General features: G+C 43.7%; 1 long non-coding RNA gene across 1 annotated transcript in view; it reads right to left on the bottom strand.

Annotated features, from left to right (window-relative positions):
- The window catches only part of LOC141095472 (uncharacterized), a 259,839-nt gene extending 257,909 nt beyond the window's left edge, over window positions 1-1,930 (bottom strand). Inside the window, exon 1 of the long non-coding RNA XR_012233397.1 lies at window positions 1,881-1,930. This is a non-coding gene — a long non-coding RNA (uncharacterized lncRNA). The remainder of the gene's footprint in view (window positions 1-1,880) is intronic.
- Between the last annotated feature and the right edge of the window lie 24,537 nt (window positions 1,931-26,467).

Raw genomic sequence — 26,467 nt, 5'->3', positions numbered from 1 at the left:
ACCACATATTGTGAGCTATAATTTTTCCGTATTTTGACCCACCGAGTCATGTGAGGTCTTATTTTTTGCGGGACGAGTTGTCGTTTTTATTGGTACCATTTTCGGGCACGTGACATTTTTTGATCGCTTTTTATTCCGATTTTTGGGATGCAGAATGAACAAAACCAGCTTTTCATGAATTTCTTTTGGGGGGTGCGTTTACACCGTTCCGCGTGCGGTAAAATTGATAACGCGTTTTTATTCTTCGGGTCAGTACGGTTACAGCGATACCTCATTTAGGTCGTTTTTTTATGTTTTGTCGGTTTTTTGCAATGAAAACAATTTTATATAAAAAATAATTATTTTTGTATCGCTTTATTCTGCGAGCTATAACTTTTTTATTTTTTTGCGGATGATGCTGTATGGTGGCTCGTTTTTTGCGGGACAAGATGACGTTTTCAGCGGTACCATGGATATTTATATGCGTCTTTTTGATCGCGCGTTATTACACTTTTTGTTCGGTGGTATGATAATAAATCATTATTTTTTGCTTCGTTTTTTATTTTTATTTTTTAAGGGGTTCGCTAAAGGGGTTAACTAATGGGACAGTTTTATAGGGCAGGTCATTACGGACGCGGCGATACCAAATATGTGTACTTTTATTGTTTTGTTTTTTTTTTATTTTCAAAAAATGGATTTATTGGGGAATATTTTTTTTTTTTTTAACTAATTTATTTAGCGATTTTTTTTAAATTATTTTTAACACTTTTTTTTTTTTTTTTTTTACTTTATTACCTTGTCCCAGGTGGGACATCACTGTCCTGTGACAGATCGCTGATCTGTCACATCACAGATCACTGTGACAGATCAGCGATCTGTCACAGGCACTGCTGCAGACTTCCTCATGCCTGCGCTTTGCAGGCACTGAGGAAGCCAGCTTCCTCAGGCCCCCGTCGCCATCTTGGATTCGGGGGCCTGGAGGAAGGGAGTCCCCCGCAGCAGCGCTGCACATTGCGCTGCCGTGGGGGGCTCAGGGAAGCAAGGAGGGAGCCCCCTCCCTGCCGATGCTTCCCTTTAACCCCCGGTACACCGCGATCGCGTTTGATCGCGGTGTGCAAGGGGTTAACGTGTCGGGGGCGGTCCGTGACCGCCCCTGACACATTGTGCCGGGTGTCAGCTATGATAATTAGCTGACACTCGGCCGCGATCAGCGGCGCTCACCACGTGGGCGCCGCTGATCGCGATGACGTAATATTCCGTCCATGGTAATTAGGTCCATGGTCACATGGACGGAATATTACGTCAATTGTAGGTAAGGGGTTAAAAAAAAAAAAAAAAAAACAGGAAAACCACAGCAAACAATGGAGTGGTTTTAAAAAAACCCCCACTGAAAACATGCCATTAAAAAATATAAAAGAATGTAACAAAAATGCAAAAATCACCACGGAAAAAGCACCATTTTACTTTTCTTATGACACTTTTTTTGATGTGTTAAATTACGTTATTTTTTGCCACAAGACCTTCATATATGGCAACGACTGTGCTGCCATCACTATATAGATACAGTATATTATATATATATATATATATACACACACACATGGCTTCTATACGTGTATTCACCCTTCTTTACAATAAATCTTAACATTTTGATACATTTTTAACATTTCCAGTGAAAAATTTACCTCACAAAGTTCAGATAACAATAAGCCATCATTACAAAACATACACACACATATATATATATGGTTTCTTTACATGCATCCACCTTTCCTTACAACAAATTTTAACATTTTGACACATTTTGAACATTTCCGGGGAAAAATTTACCTCACAAACTTCAGGTAATGATTAGACAAAATGGAGACTGCAGCTGACCACACATGATACACATCACTCACCTCTTGCCATCCTGTTCTTTTTTTTTTCTTCGTCAATCAGCAAACTTTATTGATGTGTTGAAAAAGACAACACAGGAAGCAGAAGGCAACAAAAAATGCAAAGGTGGCAAAGGAAAAATAATAATCTTCTTTACAGCTTAATTTTTCACAAAAGCTGAAGTATAATGTTAATTAAAAGAAAAACAGCAAAGATTTACTATTATGATTGAGTCTTTATGGTTCCTGTCACAACCATCTGACAGGAAAAAAAATGGTCTTTGTTGCCCAACGGGGTGAGTTGTAATTTTGAATGACACCACTGATTTTATCATATAGTGTACTGGAAAATGAGGAAAAAAAATCCACGTGCGGTGAAATTGCAAAAAAAAAGTTCCATTCCACAATTGCTTTTTTTTTTTTTTTAATTTACCATGTGCTAAAACTGACCGGCCATTACGATTCTGCAGGTCATTATGCGTTCACAGATATCAAACATGTCTAGGTTCTTTTTTATTTTAAGGGGCTGTCCACTACTAGAACAACCCCTTCTTAAACTAAATGTTTGGCCCCGATAAAGTAATAAGGCCGGGGTCACACTAGTGAGGAATACGGACAAGTGCTATGTGATAAAACATTGCATAGCACTCGGACTGCTGTTAGGCTGTGTGCCCACATAAGTGTTTTTTTCACGTTTTTTTAAGCGTTTTTTCCAGCAAAAACACTTACAAGAAGCATCCCATTCATTTTAATGAATTCTGCACTTTTTGATGCTTTTTTTCCGCAGAAAAAAAAACGCATCGCGGTAAAAAACGCAGCATGCTCATTAATTTCACAGAAAAATCCGCATTTCTAACCATTTTCTATGAGACTGGGGCCGCGCGGAAAAAAACGCATAAAAAACTAACAAAAATCGCGCGAAAAAGCGTGGAAAAACACGCATCAGTCAGGAATTTTCTGCATATGTGGTTACATAGCCTTAATCTATGGGGCAGCTCCCATCATAATTTATTTTTCTCTGCCGTATTATACGTGTGAGGAAAATCGCAGCATGCTGCGTATATCGGCCGAGACTCGCCAATGCAAGTCTATGGGTGCGAGAGAAAAATTGCACACTACACCGACCATCCGTGTGACTTGCGAGAAATACGCACCAGTGTCCTTTGAAAAGCCGACAATTCATGTGTAGTGTACAGTAAAATCACACTGACAGGTTAGAAAAGAATAGATATACGTATACACATAGAATACATATATATACGCATAGATGTCAGTGACACACACATATTATATATATATATATATATATACACACACACACACACATATATGCCTTTATATTTCATAGAGAGAAGAATAGCCGGTAATTCATTTGTCGTCTTCTGTAAAATCACTGCAGGAGCTGACAGGATAGGAGAGATGAATTAAATACAGTAAGGCTGTGGGCCCATGTAGCGTTTTAAAACGCTCACTAAAAACCGCACTCCTTCCCAGAAATCGCGCGTTTTTTTCCGCGCGATTTCACCGCGATTTTACCGCGATTATGATTGCGATTTTGCCGCAATTTTCGCGTGCGATATTCAAGCACTTTCCAAGCGATTTGAAGCATCACTTGGAAAGTGATTGACAGGTTGGTCACACTCGTCAAACATAGTGTTTGACAAGTGTGACCAGGTTTTTACTATTGAGGCTGCCTATGCGGCATCAATAGTAAGATAGAATGTTAAAATGCAAAAAAAAAAAAAATCGGGGTATATTTACCTTCCGGCGTCCCGCGCAGCATTCCCGGGCCTCAGCGCTCCCAGTAATGCCTTGCGAGACCTGTGATGACGTAGTCTCGCGTTGCTATAGCGATCTCGCGAGACCGCTAGAGTCACGCGAGACTACGTCATTACAGGGCCTTGCCGCAAGGCATTACTGGGAACGCTAGGCCGGGAATGCAGCGCGGGACATCGGAAGGTAAATATATCCCGATTTTTTATTTTTTATTCTTTTTTTTGCAGGGGTATGGTACCCAGGGCCTGGAGGACAGTCTCCTCTCCTCCACACCGTGGGTACCAACCACACATGAGACGCTTAACTTCCCGCATGGTGGGCATAGCCACATGCGGGAAGTAAGCGATTCTCATGCATTCCTATGGGTGCGGAATCGCGGCAATTCTTTGCGATTCCGCACAAAAGAATGAGCATACTGCGATTTTTTCCGCGATGCGATTCCGCCGCGGAAAAAAGCGCAGCATTAGCACAGCATGTGCGGAATGCCATAGGAATGCATGGGGGGCGTTCTGTACACGATTTTTAAACGTTTTTGCGCCGAAAATCGCTAAGTGGGCACATAGCCTAAATCCATATAGAATAAGTAGATATATAGATGTCAGTGACAAATACAATTAGTATAGTGTGTGTGCAATACTCCTGACATGTACTTAATGAATAAAAGATTCTTTTACGGAAAAAAAATAGTGTGGGGTCCCCATATAATTAATAGCCAGCAATGGCTATGCAGACAGCTGAGGGTTGATGTTAATAGCCTAGAAAGGGGCCATGGATACTGACCCCCCTTAAAACAAAAGCTCTCAGACGCCCTAGAAAAGGCGCATCTCTAATATGTTCTGATTCTGGCACATAGACTTACTCTTCCCACTGCCCTATAGCGGTGGCATATGGGGTAATAGTTGGGGGGTTTATGTCACCTTTCAGGTGACATCAAGCCCCGAGGTTAGTAATGGAGGGGTGTCTATAAGACACCCCTATTTCTAACCCCATAGTCAAATTGTAAAGAAAACAAAGAAACCTCGTAAAAAAATCCATTAATTGAAATTAAGACACAGACTCCTTAAGGGTATGTGCACACGTAGTTTTAAGGTGCTGCGGATTTCTCCCCGCGGATTTTATAAAATCCGCAGGTAAATTTCAGGTCAAAAGACCTGCGGATTAGGCTGCGGTTTTGCCCTGCGGTTTATCACCTCTACAATGGAGGAGATGGTAAACCGCAGCGGAATCCGCAGAAAAGAAGTGACATGTCATTTATTTTCTGCGGATTTGAAACTGCAGCAAAACCAAGCGGAAAATTCCGCAGCATGTGCACAGCGGTTTCCGTTTTACATAGAGTAAAATGGTACTGTACAACACAGCAGATTCTGCTGCGGACCCGCAGGGCCAGAAACGCTGCAGATCCGCAGCAAAATCCGCAACGTGTGCACACACCCTTATTATTCGTAATTAAACCCTACTTACAAACACACCTAATCCATGAGACGCCCTCGCTCTCCTGTAATAAATATAAAATAATAAAACAACAATATACCATACCTGTCCGTCGTTGTGTCCCACGCCATATTCCATATCTGGGGGGATATACATTTTTCAACCTGGACGGTGCAAAGATGCTACTGTCCCGGCTGAAAAACCACTGGCGGATGAGAAGATACTGCCAGCGCAGCCTCAGTGACTATCGCTGACGCTACTGAGTCTGCGCTCCCCCTCACAGCCTGACCCGAGCTGAACTCTGGAGCGTGGGAAAATGAACTGGCATATCTATACACACATATATATACACTCACTGGCCACTTTATTAGGTACACCTGTCCAACTGTGTGTTAAGACTTAATTTCTAATCAGCCAATCACATGGCGGCAACTCAGTGCATTTAGGCATGTAGACATGGTCAAGACAATCTCCTGCAGTTCAAACCGAGCATCAGTATGGGGAAGAAAGGTGATTTGAGTGCCTTTGAACGTGGCATGATTGTTGGTGCCAGAAGGGCTGGTCTGAGAATTTCAGAAACTGCTGATCTACTGGGATTTTCACGCACAACCATCTCTAGGGTTTACAGAGAATGGTCCGAAAAAGAAAAAAAATCCAGTGAGCGGCAGTTCTGTGGCCGGAAATGCCATGTTGATGCCAGAGGTCAGAGGAGAATGGGCAGACTGATTCGAGCTGATAGAAAGGCAACAGTGACTCAAATTGCCACCCGTTACAACCAAGGTAGGCAGAAGAGCATCTCTGAACGCACAGTGCGTCGAACTTTGAGGCAGATGGGCTACAGCAGCAGAAGACCACACTGGGTACCACTCCTCTCAGCTAAGAACAGGAAACTGAGGCTACAATTTGCACAAGCTCATCGAAATTGGACAGTAGAAGATTGGAAAAACGTTGCCTGGTCTGATGAGTCTCGATTTCTGCTGCGACATTCGGATGGTAGGGTCAGAATTTGGCGTAAACAACATGAAAGCATGGATCCATCCTGCCTTGTATCAACGGTTCAGGCTGGTGGTGGTGGTGTCATGGTGTGGGGAATTTTTTCTGGGCACTCTTTGGGCCCCTTGGTACCAATTGAGCATCGTTGCAACGCCACAGCCTACCTGAGTATTGTTGCTGACCATGTCCATCCCTTTATGACCACAATGTACCCAACATCTGATGGCTACTTTCAGCAGGATAATGCGCCATGTCATAAAGCTCGAATCATCTCAGATTGGTTTCTTGAACATGACAATGAGTTTACTGTACTCAAATGGCCTCCTCAGTCACCAGATCTCAATCCAATAGAGCATCTTTGGGATGTGGTGGAACGGGAGATTCGCATCAGGGATGTGCAGCCGACAAATCTGCGCCAACTGTGTGATGCCATCATGTCAATATGGTCCAAAATCTCTGAGGAATGCTTCCAGCACCTTGTTGAATCTCTGCCACGAAGAATTGAGGCAGTTCTGAAGGCAAAAGGGGGTCCAACCCCTTACTAGCATGGTGTACCTAATAAAGTGGCCAGTGAGTGTATATATATATATATATATATATATATATATATATATATATATATATATATATATACGGATTTTGTACATGTATCCACCCTTCCTTACAATAAATCTTAACATGTTGACACATTTTTAACATTTCCAGTGAAAAATTTACCTCACAAACTTCAGGTAACAATAAGCCGCCATTACAAAGCATATATATATATATATATATATACAGTATATACACACACGGCTTCTGTACATGTATCCACCTTTCCTTACAATAAATTTTAACATTTTGATACATTTTTATCATTCCCGGTGAAAATTTTACCTCACAAAGTTCAGGTAACAATAATACAAAATGGAGCCCGCAGCTGACCACACATCACTCACCTCTTGCCATCCCGTTGTTGTTTTTTTTTTTCTTTGTCAATCAGCAAACTTTATTAATATGTTAAAAAAGACAACACAGGAAACAGAAGGCAAAAAATACAAAGGTGACAGAGGAGAAATAATAATCTTCCTTACATTTTAATTTTTCACAAAAGGTGAAGTATAATGTTAGTTTAAAAAAACAGCAAAGATTTACTATTATGATTCACTCTTTAGCAGATTTTATCACGATCTTCTGACAGGAAAAAAAAAATGGTCTTTGTTGCCCATAACAACCAATCACAGCACAGATTTCATTTTACCAGAGCCATTTCAAAAATGGAAGCTGAGCTCTGATTGGTTGCCACTGGCAACAAAGACAGTTTTGAAAAATGAGGCCTAGTGGGTTACATTTTGTTGTATTTTTTGCGTATTTTTTTTTTTTTTATTCCTCTTCTTTCCAGTGCCATGACTTTTTTATTTTTACGCCGATATAGCCGTATGAGGGCTTATTTTTTACGGGATGAGTTGTAATTTTGAATGACACCACTGATTTTATCATATAGTGTACTGGAAAATGGGAACAAAAATCCACGTGCGGTGAAATTGCAAAAAAAAGTTCCATTCCACAATTTTTTTTTGTTTTATTTACCATGTGCTATGACTGACCGGCCATTACGATTCTCCAGGTGATTATATGTTCACAGATACCAAACATGTCAAGGATATTTTTTATTTTAAGGGGCTGTCCACTACTAGAACAACCTGAGCTCAGCAGCTATACCGATGTAGATGCCACAAAAAAGAGGAGCTCAGTGACTGGCTGCAGCGGTGATTTGCACTGTAGTCATGATGTCACCGCTACAGCCAATCACTGCTCTGCTGATGGATTTTTAGTCCTTTTTCTGCAGGATCCATTTCCGGCTATTATTCAAAAACAGCAAGCATTCCCCCCCCCCAAAAAAAAAACAAACTTTGGGGTCGATTTATCGTGGCTTTTGTGCATTTTGTCTGGAGTAAAAATTGATATAAGAGTAACTTTTTTTTTATTTGCACCTTATTTATTGTTAAATTTGTGCTTTTTAATAATTTTTCTAAGGTTTTTTTTTTCTGAATTCGACATTATGGTTGAGGTTTTCATTATCGAGATGTTTTAGCCGTTGAGACTTATCAAAATGTCAAAAAAAAATTGTCCCCTATCCAAAAGGTAAGTGTCCGACCGCTGGGACCCGCACCGACTGGCAGAAGGGGGAATTTTTATTTCCGTTGGGTCACTTTTATCCTCATCACCAAATTTAGTGATAGATCGGATACTTGCGCACCTCTCCAGTCATTCTCTATGGGCTTCTGCAAAAAGCCAAGTGCAGCCCATAGGGAGTAACTGAAGCGGAGGTTGAGCGTGCGCATTGCCGTGCCATTCTAACGACGATAATGGTGCCCCCTTTTGCCAATCGGTCCTGGTCCCAGCGGTCGAACCGCCACCAAACAGACAACCCCTTTAATTGCCTAATAAATGCCAAATCTGTCCACTTTTTGGCGCAGTTGATGACTAACGTACAAGCTTATTGAAAGGATTATGTGACATTTTATGCTGGGCTTTGGACCCCCATTGATCTAATATTGATTACCCATCCTAAGGACCTAAGTTCTGGAAAATCCCTTTAAGTAAGAAGAAACCTAATTCTGCAACCACAGTTTCTGTAGGAAAGTGCAGAAAAGCAGAGTTACTCAGGAAATTCAATAAACAAAACGTTAAGTCCATGGCAGTCATGTCACATCATAAATGTGATTTAATCCTACGCCATAAAATTTATCAAGCATAAAATCAACCGCAGAGGTATGATCGCTCGTATAGTGCGCTCCCCCCGGCGAATGTGCGGTGGGGTCTAGGTAAGGACACCTCACAATCTGCGGTCCTGTTTTGACAACAGGCAATAAAAGCCGCGCAGACAGATTTAAAGCCTGCCTCGCAGCCAAATATGCACATTTTGGAAAAAGAGGTGTATATGGCTACAGGGGATGGGTAATTAGGAAAATCTCATTAATGCTCTTATAAAACGACAGATTTGTCAATGCATTCTGATTAATTATTTGCATAAGCATTGCAGCTTTAAACCTAATCCTTATTTTCCGCAGAAACGCCGCATCAAATCCGCAGTGTGTGCATTTATCTTAAAAAAGGTGATCCCACGTATCATAAATAAAGCGGATTTTCAGCTTGGTATTTGCGCTGTTTTACAGTGGCTGCGAAGTACGTGACATATTAAGAATCTAATGCAAAAGTAGCCGCAGTGTAAGTTGACCTGCAAATCTTGTCCATGCGAATTTCACTTTTTTGCAATGCACAGGGTGAAATCGTAGGCCCCCCCCCAACATCTTATTCACTATCATTGTTATTTACCATTACATATATCACTGTGGGACCACCACTGCGGGGTATGGTCTCACAGTAAAAACATTCCATGAGACCATATTCTTAGGGTATGATCCCAAATAGGATATCCCTTGCTGCATTTTTGCCATAGTGAAATCAACAGAAATATAAGGTGCGGATTTTACTCCCATTTTACCATATGCGTTGCAAAGTGTGAAATACACTCTAAAAATTCACAATATAAACAGACAAGCTGCAGATTTTACAAAGTACTTTTCCTACTACTGAAGCCATAGATTCCCCTTTCATTGCAACAAAAAAGTATGATGCCAGCAAACGTGCCCCCCAAACACTATATGATACCCCTACAGTGAATTCCTCCACAATACCCTCCACACGCACAGTATGATGACTCTACAGTACCCCAGCTTAACTCCCCCAGCAAAGTATGGTGATCCAACACAGTATAACCCCTTACATCACTCCATGCAGTATAATGGCACGCATACAGCCCTCAACACAATATGATGGGCACCACACAAACCTTCACACTGTATTTGTTATGCCGCGCTCACCAGGAGACGGGGCTTCGGCCCCGATGTCACTCCCTCCGGTACGGCAGTCCCTCGGGGGTCCCCGTCAGGTGCGCACGCGCAGCTCTCGTCCCCGGGTCTCCGCCTCCATGTCACGTTTACGCTTTCGCGCTCCTGTCAGTGCTGTATAGGGCTCGGTCCTCTCTATGGTAATGGAGGCCCTGACCCGGAATCTGTAGTGGTCATCACGTGGCGTGCTCGGCCCAGGGCCTCCAGATCCGCGACCCAGAGGGTCCACTCTTAGACGTTGTCTGCTCCTGAAACGTCACAGTATTACTGCTTGCATACAGTATAATGGCCCAAATATTATAATGGCTCCCACATCACCCTCCATACAGTATAATGGCCCCCCATATAGCCCTCCAAATATTATAATGGCTCCCACATCACCCTCCATACAGTATAATGGCCTTTACATTGTATAAAGGACTGCATACAGCCCATGACACAATATGATTGACACAATACAAACCTTCACACTGTATAACTGCTTGCATAGAGTATAATGGCCTCTACATAGCCCTCCAAATATTATAATTGCCCCCCTCCATACAGTATAATGGCCCCCACATAGCTCTCCATATACTATACTGCAGTCCCCAAGGACAGTTCAGTCCACGTAAAATCACAAGCATGTAAATGGCCCCACAGAATATCAAAGGTACATGAAAATTGGACATCTGAGTGAACCTTTAGCCTAAATTCACATCTATAATTTTGTATTGATTCAATAACGATGGCATCCGTGTACTGCCCGTTTCATCACGGACCCATCCATTGACACTTGTGACTTTGGTCTGCGAATTGTAACCATGAGCTATAATGGGTACGTGTCTCCGCAAAAATAAAATGGATAGAAAATGGATGCAAAACAAACTGTTTCCATTTTTTTTTAAACTTTTAGAATAGTTTATTTTTACTTTAATCTTATCTGAAAAAACCATAAACACAGATATTGATTTCTACATTGAATCCAAACCTTTTTGGAGATTTTCAAGTCTAAAAATCCAAGGCAGGCTAGGACTTGTTGTACCAGAGCGGCAAACAAGGCAAGCACGGATGATACGTATGATTAATGTTTCACAAAATTGGAATTCAAGTGGAAAAAGAGTTTGGATTCAGCAGATGAATACCGGGCACCTAGAAAACATCATGCGCTGCACAGATCAGAACAGCTCCGCTCATCTGTCAGTTCTGGATTCAGGGTAGCTCGGGGCTGACGAGCGATGAGAAGAGATTTCTTCCCTCTCCCCCTGAGCACAATTTAATAACCCCAGTCTGGCATCACAAACAAAAGTTTCCAAAGTGTGCTAATAAAATGTATCTCAGCTCCAACTCCTGCCTATAAAATAGATGACTACGCTGCTTAACGCAGATAAATACCCGTAAACGCAAGAGCTTGTACATAATGTTTTATCACATGCTATATACCCTTTATCTACAGAGACACCTTATATATATCAAGAACTTGGCGCTAATAGAGCAGGGATGACAACCTCTCCGAGCCCCCGAAATGACAAATCTGTCAACCACAACATGGAGGCATAGGATTCTGAAAATAAAAAGTTATACATTGTTATTTTTCTTCCACTTTTTATGACATTTTGTCATAAAAATCAAGATGTCATCTATACACTGACACAGTCTCAAAACTCTGTTCTCGGTTATCCCAGGACCAGGGGCTCCTTCCCTGCCCCTAACGCTAGGGGTGCCCTAGCTTGCCCTGCTCCCCGAATTACTTCTGATGGTGAAGATGCCGGGGCCACGTACCTTGCCTTAGCTCCTGAATTCGCCCCTCAGTCTGTACTCTTTCCCCACACAGGGAAGAGGGAAGTAGTAGAATACCATAATACATCAACCAGAACAAGGTAATACAAACAGGGATAATGGAAAATACCAATCATACAAATATACTCACACATATAACAGAGGAATGCATTGGTGAGTAGAGGATGGGGTTAAACCAAAGTAGGAGAAGAAAAGGAATTATCACACACTCAAAACCTAGCAACAGACACAAATAAATCCATCAAACGCCTTCTCCCGTAACAACCACCAACAACCTCCAGCCATGCAGCATAAGCTAACTCTGACAATGCTAGCCAGGGCCCAGAATATATAGGAGATGGGAGCGGCTAATAATGAACAGGTGAGAGCCTTAGCTCCAGATGCTCTCAACTGTGCAGATTAACCCCAGTTCTGTCAAAAGGCATTTACACTGTTTAATATGAAGGTGAAGGGCTTCTAATCAGTGCAGGAGTAGAAATCAGACGCTGTGGTCCTCTGGCTCCTCTCTGTCACGGTAAACCTGTGACACACAGTCTATGCGCTGAAGATATTATTAACCCGAGTGGATAGGTGACAAGTTGCTTAAACCAAATCATCATGCAAGACCTCATTCAGATATCCATTTTTTTGTGCAAGAAAAAAACCTACCATTTTTTAACAGTGTGCCGGATCCGATTTTCATCCATTTTTGGCCTGTGTGTTCGTTTTCACCATCAATGCTTCATCCGGGTTTTCTCATCTGCAAATAAATAAAAAAATACAACCTTATCTTACCCAGTAAACAGTAAAAAACGAACAGCACATGGCTGACACACATTTTTTTTTTAAATGGATCTATTGACTTGCTTTGGTTTGAACCGTAAGATGCCTCAAAAGCGGACGGGTCTCTGCTGTATTTTTAGTTTTTTGTTGTTTTTTTAAGTCGTTTGGTTTGCAGAACAAACCACAGATTTGTAAACTTGCCCTTAGACTATAATGTCTACTCAAAATTTTTAATAAAACACATACAGTCATGGCACTACTGAAATTGTTCCATAAAATGAAGTAATTCTCCCAGAAAATGATTGCAATTGCACATGGTGTGTTATATACATGTTTGTATCCTTTGGCACAACACAAAAAAAAAGAGAAAAAAGGCAAATTGGAAATAATTTCACACAAAACCACAAAAATAGGCAGGACAAAATTGTTGGCATCCTCAACTTAATATTTGGTTGCACGTCCTTTGGAATAAATAACTGCAATCAATCACTTCATATAACCATCAACAGGCTTATTACACTTCTCAGCTGGGGTTTTGGACCACTCTTCCTTTGCAAACTGCTCCAGGTCTCATATTTGAAGGCACCGTCTCCCAACAACAATTCTAAGATCTCTCCACAGGTGATCAATGGGATTTGGATCCAAATTAATTGCTGCCACTTCAGAACTCTTTAGCTCTTTGTTTCCATCTATTTGTGGGGGGCTTCCTGAATTATGTTTTGGGTCATTGTCCTGCTGGAAGACCCATGACCTAGGAAGCAAACCAAGCTTTCTGACACTGGCCACTACATTGCAACCCAAAATCCTTTGGTAATCTTCAGAAAAACAACTCCAAAACATATTTGAACCTCCACCATATCAGACTGTAGGTACTGTGTTCTTTTCTTTGCAGGCCTCATTTTGTTTTTGGTAAACAGTAGAATGTTGTGCTTTACCAAAAAGCTCTATGTTGGTCTTATATGTTTCTAAGATGCTTTCCCAGAAGAATTTTGGCTTCCTTAGGTACATTTTGGAAAACAGCAGTTTAGCTTTTCTATCTCTTTGGGTCTGCAGTGGGGTCCTCCTTGGTCTCATGCCATAGTGTTTAATTTTATTCAAATGTTGATGTATATTTTGCACTGACACTGATGCCACCTGAGCCTGCAGTACAGCTTGAATTTCTTTGAAACTTGATTGGGGCTGCTTATCCACCATCCGTACTACCCTGCGTTGCAACTTTTCATCAATTTTTTTCTGCCGTCCTCATCCAATGACATTAGCTACAGTGACATGGGATGTAAACTTCTTGATTATGTCGCCGGCTGTGGACAAAGGAATATCAAGATTTATTATTATTATTTATTATTATAGCGCCATTTATTCCATGGCGCTTTACATGTGAGGAGGGGTATACATAATACATACAAGTACATTAATCTTAAACAATACAAGTCATGACTGGTACAGGATGAGAGAGGACCCTGCCCGCGAGGGCTCACAATCTACAATGGGATGGGTGAGGATACAGTAGGCGAGGGTAGAGCTGGTCGTGCAGCGGTTTGGTGGCTCGGTGGTTACAGCAGGTTGTAGGCTTGTCGGAAGAGGTAGGTCTTCAAGTTTTTTTTTAAGGTTTCCATGGTAGGCGAGAGTCTGATATGCTGTGGTAGAGAGTTCCAGAGTAGAGGGGATGCACGGGAGAAATCTTGTATGCGATTTTGGGAAGAGGAGATTAGAGGAGAGTACAGAAGGAGATCTTGTGAGGATCGGAGGTTTCGTGCAGGTAAGTACCGGGAGACTAGGTCACAGATGTACGGAGGACTCAGGTTGTGGATGGCTTTATATGTCATGGTTAGGGTTTTGAACTGGAGTCTTTGGGTAATGGGGAGCCAGTGCAGGGATTGACAGAGGGGAGAGGCCGGGGAATAGCGGGGGGACAGGTGAATTAGTCGGGCAGCAGAGTTAAGAATAGATTGGAAGTGTGCGAGAGTGTTAGAGGGGAGGCCACAGAGCAGGAGGTTGCAGTAGTCAAGGTGGGAGATGATGAGGGCATGGACTAGGGTTTTTGCAGATTCTTGGTTGAGGAATGTAGGGATCCGTGAAATATTTTTGAGTTGAAGTCGGCAGGAAGCGGAAAGGGCTTGGATATGTGGTTTGAAGGAGAGATCAGTGTCAAGGATAACCCCGAGGCAGCGAGCTTGTGGGACTGGGGAGAGTGGGCAGCCATTTACTTTAATGGATAGGTCTGTTGGGGGGGTCACGTGAGATGGGCAAAAGATGATTAATTCTGTTTTGTCCATATTAGGTTTTAGAAATCTAGCGGAGAAGAAGGATGAAATAGCAGACAGACATTGAGTTTAGCAGGGAGGTGATATCTGGTCCAGAGATGTAGATCCTTGTGTCATCAGCATAGAGATGATACTGAAAGCCATGAGATTCTATGAGCTGTCCGAGGCCGAAGGTGTAAACGGAGAAGAGCAGGGGCCCTATGACTGAACCTTGCGGGACTCCGACAGATAGGGGGCGTGGTGAGGAGGTGGTGTGCGAATGGGAGACGCTGAATGTTCGGTCTGCTAGGTATGACGCAATCCAAGATAGGGCCAAGTCTGTGATACCAAGAGACGAGAGGGTCTGTAGTAATAGGGATCTCTGGAGATGGGCTTGTAACCTTGATATTGTTGATATTTTTCAACAAGTTTGGTTCTCAAGTCCTCAGACAGTTCTCTTCTCCTCTATCTGTTCTCCATGCTTAGTGTGGCATACACAGACACACAATGCAAAAATTGAGTCAACTTCTCCCCTTTTTATCTGGTTTCAGGTGTGATTTTCATATTGCCCACACCTGTTACTTGCCACAAGTGAGTTTGAACGAGCATCATATGCTTGAAACAAAGTTGTTTACCCTTTTTGGGGGTTTATGGTAAAATAATGTCCAATTTGCCTTTTTTCTCTTTTTTTTGTGTTTTTGCAATACAGTACACACAAAGGAGATAAACTTGTACAACAAAATGTGTAATTGCAATAATTTTCTAGGAGAAATACTTCATTTTCTGGAACAATTTCAAGGGGGCCAACACTTAGACATGACTGTATCTGCAAAACGGACGTCTGACAGTGCCCTAAGGGGTATACCCAAATTGTGTCTCTACTATTTCCTCTTAGATTGTGGCTTCTGAGCAGAATCCTCATTCCACTTGGAATCTGTTAATAATAATAATACATTTTATTTTTATAGCGCCGACATATTCCGCAGCACTTTACATTTCAGAGGGGATTTGTACAGACAATAGACATTACAGCATAACAATAATCACATACAGTAGATTATAACAAATACCAAGAGGAAAGAGGGCCCTGCTCGCAAGCTTACAGTCTATGAGGAAAGAGGGAGACACGAAAGGTGGGTGGTAACAGTTACCCTGATTGTATGGACCAGTCATAATGTTAAGTGTGTAACAGTACAGACACAGAGGGCTAATGGAGGCATAAAGCATGTGGGAACATGATGCGGGGAACCTGGTTATGGTAAAACTTTTGGCTCTGCCACACAGGGATAGATTAGGTTAATGTGTTGGGGTGGTAGGCCAGTCTGAATAAATGCGTTTTCAGGACACGCTTAAAATTGTGGGGATTGGGGACTAATCGTATTGACCTGGGAAGTGCATTCCAAAGAATTGGTGTGGCACGTGTAAAGTCTTGGAGACGGGAGTGGGAGGTTCTGACTATTGAGGATGCTAATCTCAGGTCATCAGCAGAACGGAGGGCGCGGGTAGGGTGGTATACTGAAACAAGGGAGGAGATGTAGGGTGGTGCTGAGCCATGGAGGGCTTTGTGAGTGAGGGTAATAAGTTTATACTGAATTCTGGAGGGGATGGGTAGCCAGTGTAATGACTGGCACAAGGTAGAGGCATCAGTGTAACGATTGGTGAGGAATATGATCCTGGCTGCAGCATTCAAGACAGATTGGAGGGGGGAGAGTTTGGTAAGAGGGAGACCGATTAGAAGAGAGTTACAATAGTCGAGACGAGAATGAATAAGAGAAACAGTAAGAGTTTTTGCAGCGTCAAAGGTAAGAAAAGGTTGAATTCTAGAAATGTTTTTGAGGTGCAGATGACAAGAGCGAGCCAGTGATCGAATGTGGGGGGCAAAGGAAAGCTCGGAATCAAGTATGACCCCAAGACAGCGGGCCTGTTGCTGGGGAGTAATAGTGGAACCACACACAGAAATGGCAATGTCGGGTATAGGTACATTAGTAGAGGGAGGAAACACCAGGAGTTCAGTCTTTGACAGGTTCAGTTTCAGATATAGTGAGGACATGATATTAGACACAGCGTTTAGACAATCGCCGGTGTTTTCTAGAAAGGCTGGCGTGATGTCAGGAGAAGAAGCGTATAATTGGGTGTCATCAGCATAGAGATGGTACTGGAAACCAAATCTACTGATTGTTTGACCAATAGGGGCAGTGTACAAGGAGAAGAGGAGGGGACCTAGAACCGATCCTTGGGGGACCCCAACAGTAAGGGGAAGATGAGAGGAGGAGGAACCGGCAAAAGATACAGTAAAGGAGCGGTCGGAGAGATAGGAGGAGAACCAGGAGAGAACGGTATCCTTAAGGCCAATGGAACAGAGCATAGTGAGGAGGAGCTGATGATCCACAGTGTCGAATGCTGCAGAGAGATCCAAGAGAATTAGCATGGAGTAATGACCATTTGATTTAGCTGTTAGCAGATCATTAGAGACTTTAGTGAGGGCAGTTTCAGTGGAGTGTAAAGAGCGGAAACCGGATTGGAGAGGGTCGAGAAGAGAGTTTTCTGAGAGATAGCGGATAAGACGGGAGTGGACCAGGCGTTCCAGGAGTTTAGAGATGAAGGGAAGATTAGAGACAGGTCTATAGTTAGCGGCACAGTTTTGGTCGAGGGATGGTTTTTTAAGTAGTGGATGTATGATGGCATGCTTAAATGAGAAGGGAAAAATACCAGGAGAGAGAGAGGTTAAATATTTTAGTTAGGTGAGGGGTGACAGCAGGGGAAAGGGACTGAAGGAGCTGTGATGGAAATGGGTCACTGGTGCAAGTAGTTGGGTGAGAAGATGCAAGGAGCCTGCTTACTTCTTCTTCTGTGACTGGTTCAAAATCAGAGAGTGAGTTAGATGCAGTGGGGGAGGGAGGACGGTGCATGGTATGAGGTGATTGGGAGATAATTTCCTGTCGGATCTGGTCAATTTTTTCTTTGAAGTAATTGGCCAGATCGTCAGCTCGGAGCTCCGTGGTTGGGGCCTGTACTCTTGGATTGAGTAGAGAATGAAAAGTGTCAAAGAGATATTTCGGGTTATTGGACAGTGAGGTGATGAGGGTGTTGAAATAGGTTTGTTTGGAGAGGTGAAGGGCAGTGTTGTATGTTCTAAGCATAAACTTAAAATGGATGAAATCTTCAGGTAGATTGGATTTTCTCCACAGACGTTTGGCGCACCTGGAGCACCGCTGCAGGAAACGTGTTTGCACCGTGTGCCAGGGTTGTCGCCGTCTGCGTTGTGGTGTTCTATTTATAGGGGGTGCAAATTCATCCAGGGCACTTTGAAGTGTTTCATTGTAATGCTTCAATGCAGAATCAGGACATGAGAGGGAGGAGATAGGGGCCAATGAAGACTGCAAGTTCTTCAGAAGTTTCTGGGTGTTAATGGCCTGTATGTTTCTATAAGTCTGGACAGTGGGGGTGACCTGAGCAGCCTGGCAGTTCTTGATAGAGAATGAAAGAAGATTGTGGTCAGAGAGCGGGAGAGGGGAGTTTGCAAAATCATCCACTGCACAAAGCCGAGAGAAGACCAAATCGAGGGAGTTTCCGTCTTCATGCGTTGGAGAATTAGTAAGCTGCGAAAGGCCAAATGAGGTTAGAGATAAAAGGTGAGTAGCAGATGGGGAGAGGGGAAGAGCAATGGGGATGTTGAAATCACCCATGATGAGGGTAGGGATGTCACAGGAGAGAAAATGTGGAAGCCAAGTGGCAAAATGATCCAGGAACTGATGGGAGGGTCCGGGAGGACGATACACCACCGCCACTCGCATGGAGAAGGGGGTGTAGAGTCTGACGGCATGGACCTCAAAAGAAGGGAAGACAAGTGAGGGTACTTGAGGGATAACCTGAAAGGTACATTTTGGTGATAGGAGCAGACCAACGCCTCCACCAGCTCTATTGTCTGATCTTGGGGTATGAGAGAAGTGAAGCCCCCCGTATGAAAGAGCAGCAGCAGCGGTAGTATCTGACTGCTGGATCCAGGTTTCAGTAAGAGCCAGGAGGTTAAGAGAATTAGAAAGGAAAAAGTCATGAATGAAGGAGAGTTTGTTACACACTGAGCGAGAATTCCAAAGTGCACAATTAAGAGAGACAGATGGCATGCAGGGAATATTAATAAGATTAGAGGGGTTTCTGAGTGTAGCAGTCGGGAGGTTTGACTTTCTATAACATGGGGGACCAGGGTTGGGAGCAATGTCTCCTGCGACTAGGAGAAGGAGGATAGAAAGAGTGAGCAGATGGTTAAGTGATTTGTGAGAGCGTCTCTGATGTTGAATGGTGGGACTGACTGGGTCTGTGCAGTTTAACAACGTGAAAAGAGCATGAGTGCTATACATAGGAGAGGAAAGAAGCGAGGGGCCAATGTGGATGGAGTGTAGAGAGTTAATGCCAGGGCGGTGGATGTGTGTGAATGCAGCGGCCAGGATTAAAATTACACAAATGCATATGGTATATATTTGTTGTACTCCAAATGTACAGGGAGTTGATGTATATAAATGTCTTACCTGTCTCCTGCCCTGTCTAACTGCCATGTTATAACTGCCAGTACTTTGATAAACTGTACTTGGATAAAGTGTGCATAAATGCCCCCTGCATAAATGCTATCCCCAAGCTATGTCTGAATATATAGGATATATAGAATATATATCTGTTGAATTATGTGTTACTCTATAATGTCTTTATTGTCTGTATAAGTCCCTACTAAAATGTAAAGTGTTGCAGAATATGTTACCACTATATAAATAAAAAAATTATAATATAATTATATTATAATATATATATTATAATAATTATATTATTATTACCACTCCAAAAAGAGTGGTCACTCTGCTTTCCTAAAGCTTTGATAGGTATATCCCTCACCTTTAAAGGGGTTGTCCAGGCTTGGGGCTGTATGTGACTGTATACATGTGAATTCTCACAGCGCGTAGTGTGCACATTGTCAGGATTTTCAGGCGCCAGATCCAGGAGCAAGTGGGTGAGATTTGCATACATGTGGTCACTATCACTACGCTAACTCACTTGCTTCCTCAGCGCCTATTTACTCACCATGCGGTTTCTCCTGTGTCAGGCCGCTCTGCTGAGTCTACTTCTTGCAGCATCTGCTTGCAGCTTTCATTTAGCTTTAGGGGGCATGGCCGATCTCTGCAGGAATGTAACCCTGCTGTGTCCTGTAGAGTTTAGGTTCCCCGGCATATCCTCTGCTAGCAGGGCCTTTGTTAGGCAGCTCCTCCTACCACTCCTCGCCTGAATGTTGGTTCCTGTTACTATCCAGCGTTCTGTGTGTGTTTTCTCGTCTCGTCTTCCCTATTTCTGACCCAGCTCGTTTACCTGTTTAGTCTGGCCTCTCCACTAGGCTTTGCATGGTGAACCCGAGCTGCCTGCTCCGACCTTGGACCGTCTGACCATGCTTTTGTCTTGCCCCACCTAAATCTTGTACTCAAGTCTCTGACCCTGCGGTGAGCTGCTGCAGGTCTGGGGACTGCCCTGGAGTGGTACCTGGTGTCTAACAGCGGCCAAGCCTAACCTCACCATCAGAGGCTCTAATGAATACCCGGTAGGCACTCAGCCACGCCTCACCAGGGTGAGCCCGGACCATGGCGCAGTGGGTCCACACCCACCAGAGATACAGTCACGTGCCGACTTGGTGTGCACAGACTCACTCGATACAAGTGAATTGAGCAAGACATGACATGTCTAGTCGAAATGTGGCCAGAAGTATGCATACTTGTGATCAGATGACCACCCGCTCCTGGAGTCGGTACCGGAGAATCCTGACAGTGCTCAGTGTGCACGCTGTGAAGAGTCACATGTCTGCTATCCCATAGAGTGATTTCCCACTTGAGACCCAAGCCTGGACAATCCCTTTAGTTATACAATTCTGCCATTCGGGGGTCTGGAAGGAAAGGAATAAAAAAAACAAAAAATAAAATTTGAGAAAACCATTCTAAATTATTGTGCCTGTTGTTTTGTTCTTCCGACATTATATGTCGCCTGCCGGCCAAATTGTAAAAGATGCATCCCCTTCCAAATAATTAACTATCAATTCATTCTTGCAATGAATCTCCAAAAAAGAACATCTTGCGAAGAAAAGAAGTTAATAAACTGTGAGAGAGTTCCTGCGTCTCCTGTCATCCCTGGAAGAAGAGTTTACTCACATCGCTATGGTCTTGGGCCAATATCAATTTGTCTAAATCTCGATGACTGGGATGAATTAAATTATTGAGGATGGAGCTTTTTCTGGTTTAATCATGCCCAAAAGGGATATATTGTACGGACCCCGCAGCGGTGGAGAAGATACAAGAGGCAGTTCAAGTGACAAGCCCTCCCTTTCTGACAATATGTGGATACATTGTGGTTGTGAAAAAAAAAAAACGCGAACCTCTGTCAATTATAGTCTTGCTCGCAGACAATTCGCATCTCGCCGCCTGCTCCATGTGCAGCATGCTAAACAGCCGTTTGTTTTACCGTAAAGCATCATTTTGCTTTGATCAGTTATCAGGACGAATATTAAGATCCATAGAAAGCGCTGCTAAAAACAATTGTTCGCCCGCCGACAAACACAATATTTGTCATTATGAAACGGCTCCATAAACGGCGCGCAAGTTTACCAGCTTCAGGACAAAAGGTTTCCATCAGTGCCGGTTTGCTTACTAATATCTTCTTGATAAGAAGGGGAGAGGGAGGAGATGCTGCTGCTGCTCTGCAAATAAAGGGATAGTGCTTAACGTGTTATGGGTCTGAGTGCCGATAAATCGCCCGCCTGACTTCATCCATGGGCACTAAATCTAAAGCAAAATTGCAAAATTTTTAAATGGCACGGCTGGAGGTTACACAGTACAGTGCAAGTAAATTCGTTTTTAGTTGCTCACTGAATCTGCATTTGGATGCCAAGGCTTCATCTGATGATAGAACATTCCTGCACCACCAACAGGAAACTGTAAGGGCTTGTGACGACACTGCATTTTATCTTAATTAACCACACGTCTATTTTTAGCAAGCCAGGAGGAATAGACTGTTATCTATATGTTGACTTTTGAATTGATGTTTCTTTCTTGTTGGTCAAGAGTCAAATGTTGACTCTTCTTGTAGGATAAATTGATATTTATAAATGGATGACTATGATACAGGATCATGGAACAATGATGTTTGCTGATATCTTGATTATACATTGTCCAAGCCAGCCGGTTTGTTGACTTGCAAACTAGAGGAGGAAAAACTATGCAAATAAATTAAATAAACAATGTGCGTTGGTCTTATCACCATTCTTCCCCTTTACCTGTGAATACTACAGTAGATGAAAGTCAGTTGTTAACTATAAAAAGAGGACATGCCCCTCTGTAAGAGATATACCTCCAGACAGCCAAAAGATCCAGAGATCCAAAGAACCAGAGCCTCTCTACAGGACAACAGCAAAGACATCATGGCTCCATCATGAGGGACACAGATTTCACATTCTACAGGATGCCAGCTTAGGGAACCAAGGCCCCGGCTGAAAGAATGCAGATCTGCTCTATTAACCATCGCAAATCCATGCATGTCAGGATTTGGACCCACTGGTCACCTGAGCCTCATGGATACATTTGTGGGGTCCTGGAATGGGACCCGTCGGTTGCCTGGCTCCATGGAGATGTTCAGAGAAGCCAGGTTGTGACCCTCCAATCAACTGGCCTTGTACCTCAATGGACTGTCTTCTTCCTAACCTAGTTGTTGCCTCCTCTCTGTGTGCGTGTCACAGGTGGGGTAGTCAGCCCTGGAAGCTCTGAAGTCACAGCTGCTCTTATCCTGGAGAGTCAGCGGAAGGGTGAGATTCTGTAATGTGCACCATCTTGGGTACTGTGCTGGGACTGTTCTACTTGTTATTTGCCTGTCTTGTAGCTGAATAAAGTATTGCCATACTGTTTTATCCTCACCCTGTGTTGTCTGAGTAGTATACTGCCCAATGGTAAAAGGAGAGTAGTCGTTCAGTGAGATGACCCCTGGTCCATGCAGTTTCGGGCTAGCGGAACAGGGGGAGCAGGACTTCTTGGGTCAGGAGACCCGCGGCCACATCCGTGCATTAGTGGTCCAATCTTGAACAAAAGTGCATGAATGTCTGATTGAACCTTTGAGGAGCAGCACATTTCCAGAAGGTTCCTGTTGGCATCTTTGGCATGTGGGAGATTTGCCAATTCATCCACAAAGTCAGGAAGGTCTCCATTGTATATGGGAGTCTTCCAGATGTTCTAGGAGAGTCATCAAATAGGATCTAAAGCAGCGGTCCCCAACCTGTGGCTCCCAAGCTGTCACAAAACTATGGCTCCCAGCATGGTTGGACGGCAGTTGGCGGAAACACTGGAGCTGATCAAAGTAGTAACACGTTCAGTCTTCTCTCTTCATAATAGAAACTATAGGGAAAAAACACTGTGCCGAAAACAAGCGCAAAAATGCTGGCGGCATTTTTCCTGAAGCGAGAGAAGACTCTGGCGACTGCACCTCGGATTTAGGATGTCATGTGCACAGAGCCATTGAGAGGATACTCTCCCATTCCTTCTACAAATCACAATACTCTTCAAAACTTTGAGCTTCCGCTCAGTTTCTGCTCCAAAGCCTCAGCAAAAAAGACTCTAGGGGTGATTCATCAAGACTGGCGGATTTCTCCCTGGTCTTGATGATTGCACGTGTTGGAGCGGACGCTCCTGATTCATTAAGAGGTGCACGCCTCTTAATGACTCAATCGAGACACAAAATTTTTTTTAACTTTTCAAATCTTTTTTTCTGCCAGAAATCTGGGGAAAAGGCTCTGATGAATCGCCCCCTCTGTACACAGACATCTTTTCAGTAGAAAAGAATAGAAAACAGCGTTCCATATCTCAGCTTCATGGGCTCGTTTCTGTTAGGCTGGTGTCACATTTTCACCTTTCATTGGCAGATAGTGATGTCAGGCCCGGCCACAGGTCTCCTGATCCGAACTCAGCGGTCTCATGCATCCCAAACAGTTATTCAAAACTTTCAACTCACTCCTCTGCCCCCCACTGCCCCCTCCAACCTCCCTCATCTCTGCTGAGGACTTTGCCACACACTACAAAAATAAGATCGACCAAACAAGGCAAGTCTTCATTGTTCAACCACCACAACCCCTTTGTATACCAGACCAATGCCCAAACCCCATAACCTCCCTCTCCAACTTCACTGAAGGGGAGCTTAAATTGCCTCTTCTCCAAATCGCACCTCACAACCTGTGCACTTGACCCCATCCCATCCCACCTCCTCTGTTAGGAGTTTATTTTCTCCTTCACCTCTGATGTCTGATGAACTCCCTCTGCTGGTGAAAGGAGGTAGTGAAATTGATCTGGATGGGAAGAACCTGTCAACTGAACAGGTGGAGTGTGATTGGACATCCGGAATTTCTGAGTGGATATAAGGCTGCCGACGCCCTGCAGGGGTGCTGGTGATCCTTTCTGCTCTGAGCTCTGGCATCCAATTTAGTTCCTGTCTACTAAAAGCTAAGTTTTTGCTCTGCTATTTTTCAATGAGATTTTGTCTGTTTACTTAGTGTTTGTGTTCAGCCTGGCCTGGTTGGGACGGGCTGAACTCCATTTTTGTCTCTGATCAGTTGATCTCTTTGCTCTGTCTTCAGAATATACCTGAGTGCTGATATAGTGATTTTGAAGTCTAGTGACTTCAGGGCCTTTTCTATCAGACGTGTTAGACATTTTTTTTGGCAGGGTGTTTTGCGTGATTGCAGCCAGAATCTTTTCTGTCCTTTCCTATCTAGTTAGTTGGGCCCCATCATTTGCTCAGCCTGTCTTTATGTCTGTGTTTTCATCTGTTTTTCACCGACAATACATGTTGGGGGCTGTCTATTGCTTTGGGGTCTGCTCTGGGGCAGTTTAGATTTCCCCTTTCTTTAGGCTTATTTAGCTCTCCGGCTGTGACGAGGGGTCTAGGGCACAGTAGGAACCCCCCACGGCTACAGTTAGTTGTGGTGAATAGGATCAGGGGTCTGCAATCCGCTAGCTACCAACCTCTCCGGTTTTCTGGACTTAGCTTGTGTTTTTGTATTTTCCTCCTCCGGTGACTCATTCATAACACTCCTCCCCAACCTCACCACCACACTTATCCCATCCCTAACCCACCTCTTCAACCTATCGCTAACGTCCAGTACCTTCCCTTCTGCTTTTAAACATGCCACAATCACGCCTATCCTTAAAAAGCCAACCCTCGACCCAACCGCTATGTCCAGCTATCGCCCAATATCACTGCTCCCATTCGCTTCCAAACTACTGGAGCAGCATGTCCACACTGAACTTTCCTCCCACCTCTCATCTAACTTACTTTTTGACAATCTACAATCTGGTTTCTGCCCCCATCACTCCACTGAGACAGACTGACCAAAGTTACTAACGACTAGAGTTGAGCGACTTTGGTCGGATCGGGTTTCGTGAAACCCGAATGAAACAAAATTTGAGTCAGATGAAACTGGTCCGACTAGGGCAAAAAAGTCGGAATTTCGTCCGAAACCCGACCCCAATGCAAGTCAATGGGGAATAAAAGTTGGCATTGAGTGGATGAATTTCATCCTCTTAATGCAGACTTTTATTTCCCCATTGACTTGCATTGGGGCCGGGTTTCGGACGAAACTCCGACTTTTTTTTGCCCTAGTGGGACCAGTTTCATCCGACTCAAATTTTGTTTCATTAGGGTTTCACGAAACCCGATCCGATCAAAGTCGCTCAACTCTACTATCGACCTACTTACAGCCAAAGCAAATGGACAATACTCTATACTACTGCTTCTAGACCTGTCCTCTGCATTGGACACAGTTGACCACTGCCTCCTACTACAGATCCTCTCCTCCTTTGTCATCAAAGACCTCGCCCTATCCTGGATCTCCTCATACCTTTCAAACCGCATATTCAGCGTCTCCCACTCCCATTGTCAAATTGGTACTATAGGTTCTATGTTACTCGGTAGCATGGGTCAGAGAAGACAGACACAGTATATGTTCAAAGGTTCAGTATTGTATTGTAGCAACAGGTCACAGTACTATGCAAAGATAGTTCAGGGGTATTGCAGGAAGCAGGCTTCAGTATTACACGGTAAGCAGATATAAGTTCTGGCAACAGGTAGAGTCTGTACGAACCAACTGGCGAGAGTCTGAGGTCCGGGAGCACACAGTCCTAAAGTCCTGAGCCTGGACCGGGCTTCAAGCGGAGAGCAGGCCGCAGAGATGAATGAAGCAGAGCAGATCCGGACAGGAGAGGCGGTCAGGCAGGACGGCAGGTAAGTAACAAACAGGGAATCCCGAGGTATAGAAGAAGCAGGCACAATGCGAGTTCTCCAAGCTTGGCAGCAGGTGAAGATCCAGATACACAAGCACAGGTATAATGTGCAGAGTCCCTTTAGTACACAGCAGGCAGGAAACAGGAAAAGTCAAACAGGAACAAGATGGCCCCTTGTGAAGCTACTTACTCCATCTTTGATAAGGGCAAAAGTAAGGGCAAACTCAAACAGAACAGGAACATGGCTCAGAGCCTCACACCATTCCCTCCTTCAAGGATGTCCTCCGGACGACCTTAGATCAGGTTTATTGGGGTATCGGCTGTGGAACCGTTGGATCAGACGGGGAGCTCGAATGTTCTCCTGAGGTTCTCAGGAATTCTCCTCCGATGGGTAACCCTGCCATTTCACCAAGTACTGAAGTTTCCCCCTATGGATCCGAGAGTCG

Source organism: Dendrobates tinctorius, unplaced genomic scaffold, assembly GCF_039654945.1.
Source record: "Dendrobates tinctorius isolate UK_male_01 unplaced genomic scaffold, ASM3965494v1 ptg000009l, whole genome shotgun sequence".
Taxonomy (NCBI): Eukaryota; Metazoa; Chordata; class Amphibia; order Anura; family Dendrobatidae; genus Dendrobates; species Dendrobates tinctorius.
This window is presented reverse-complemented; position numbering and strand designations above follow the sequence as displayed.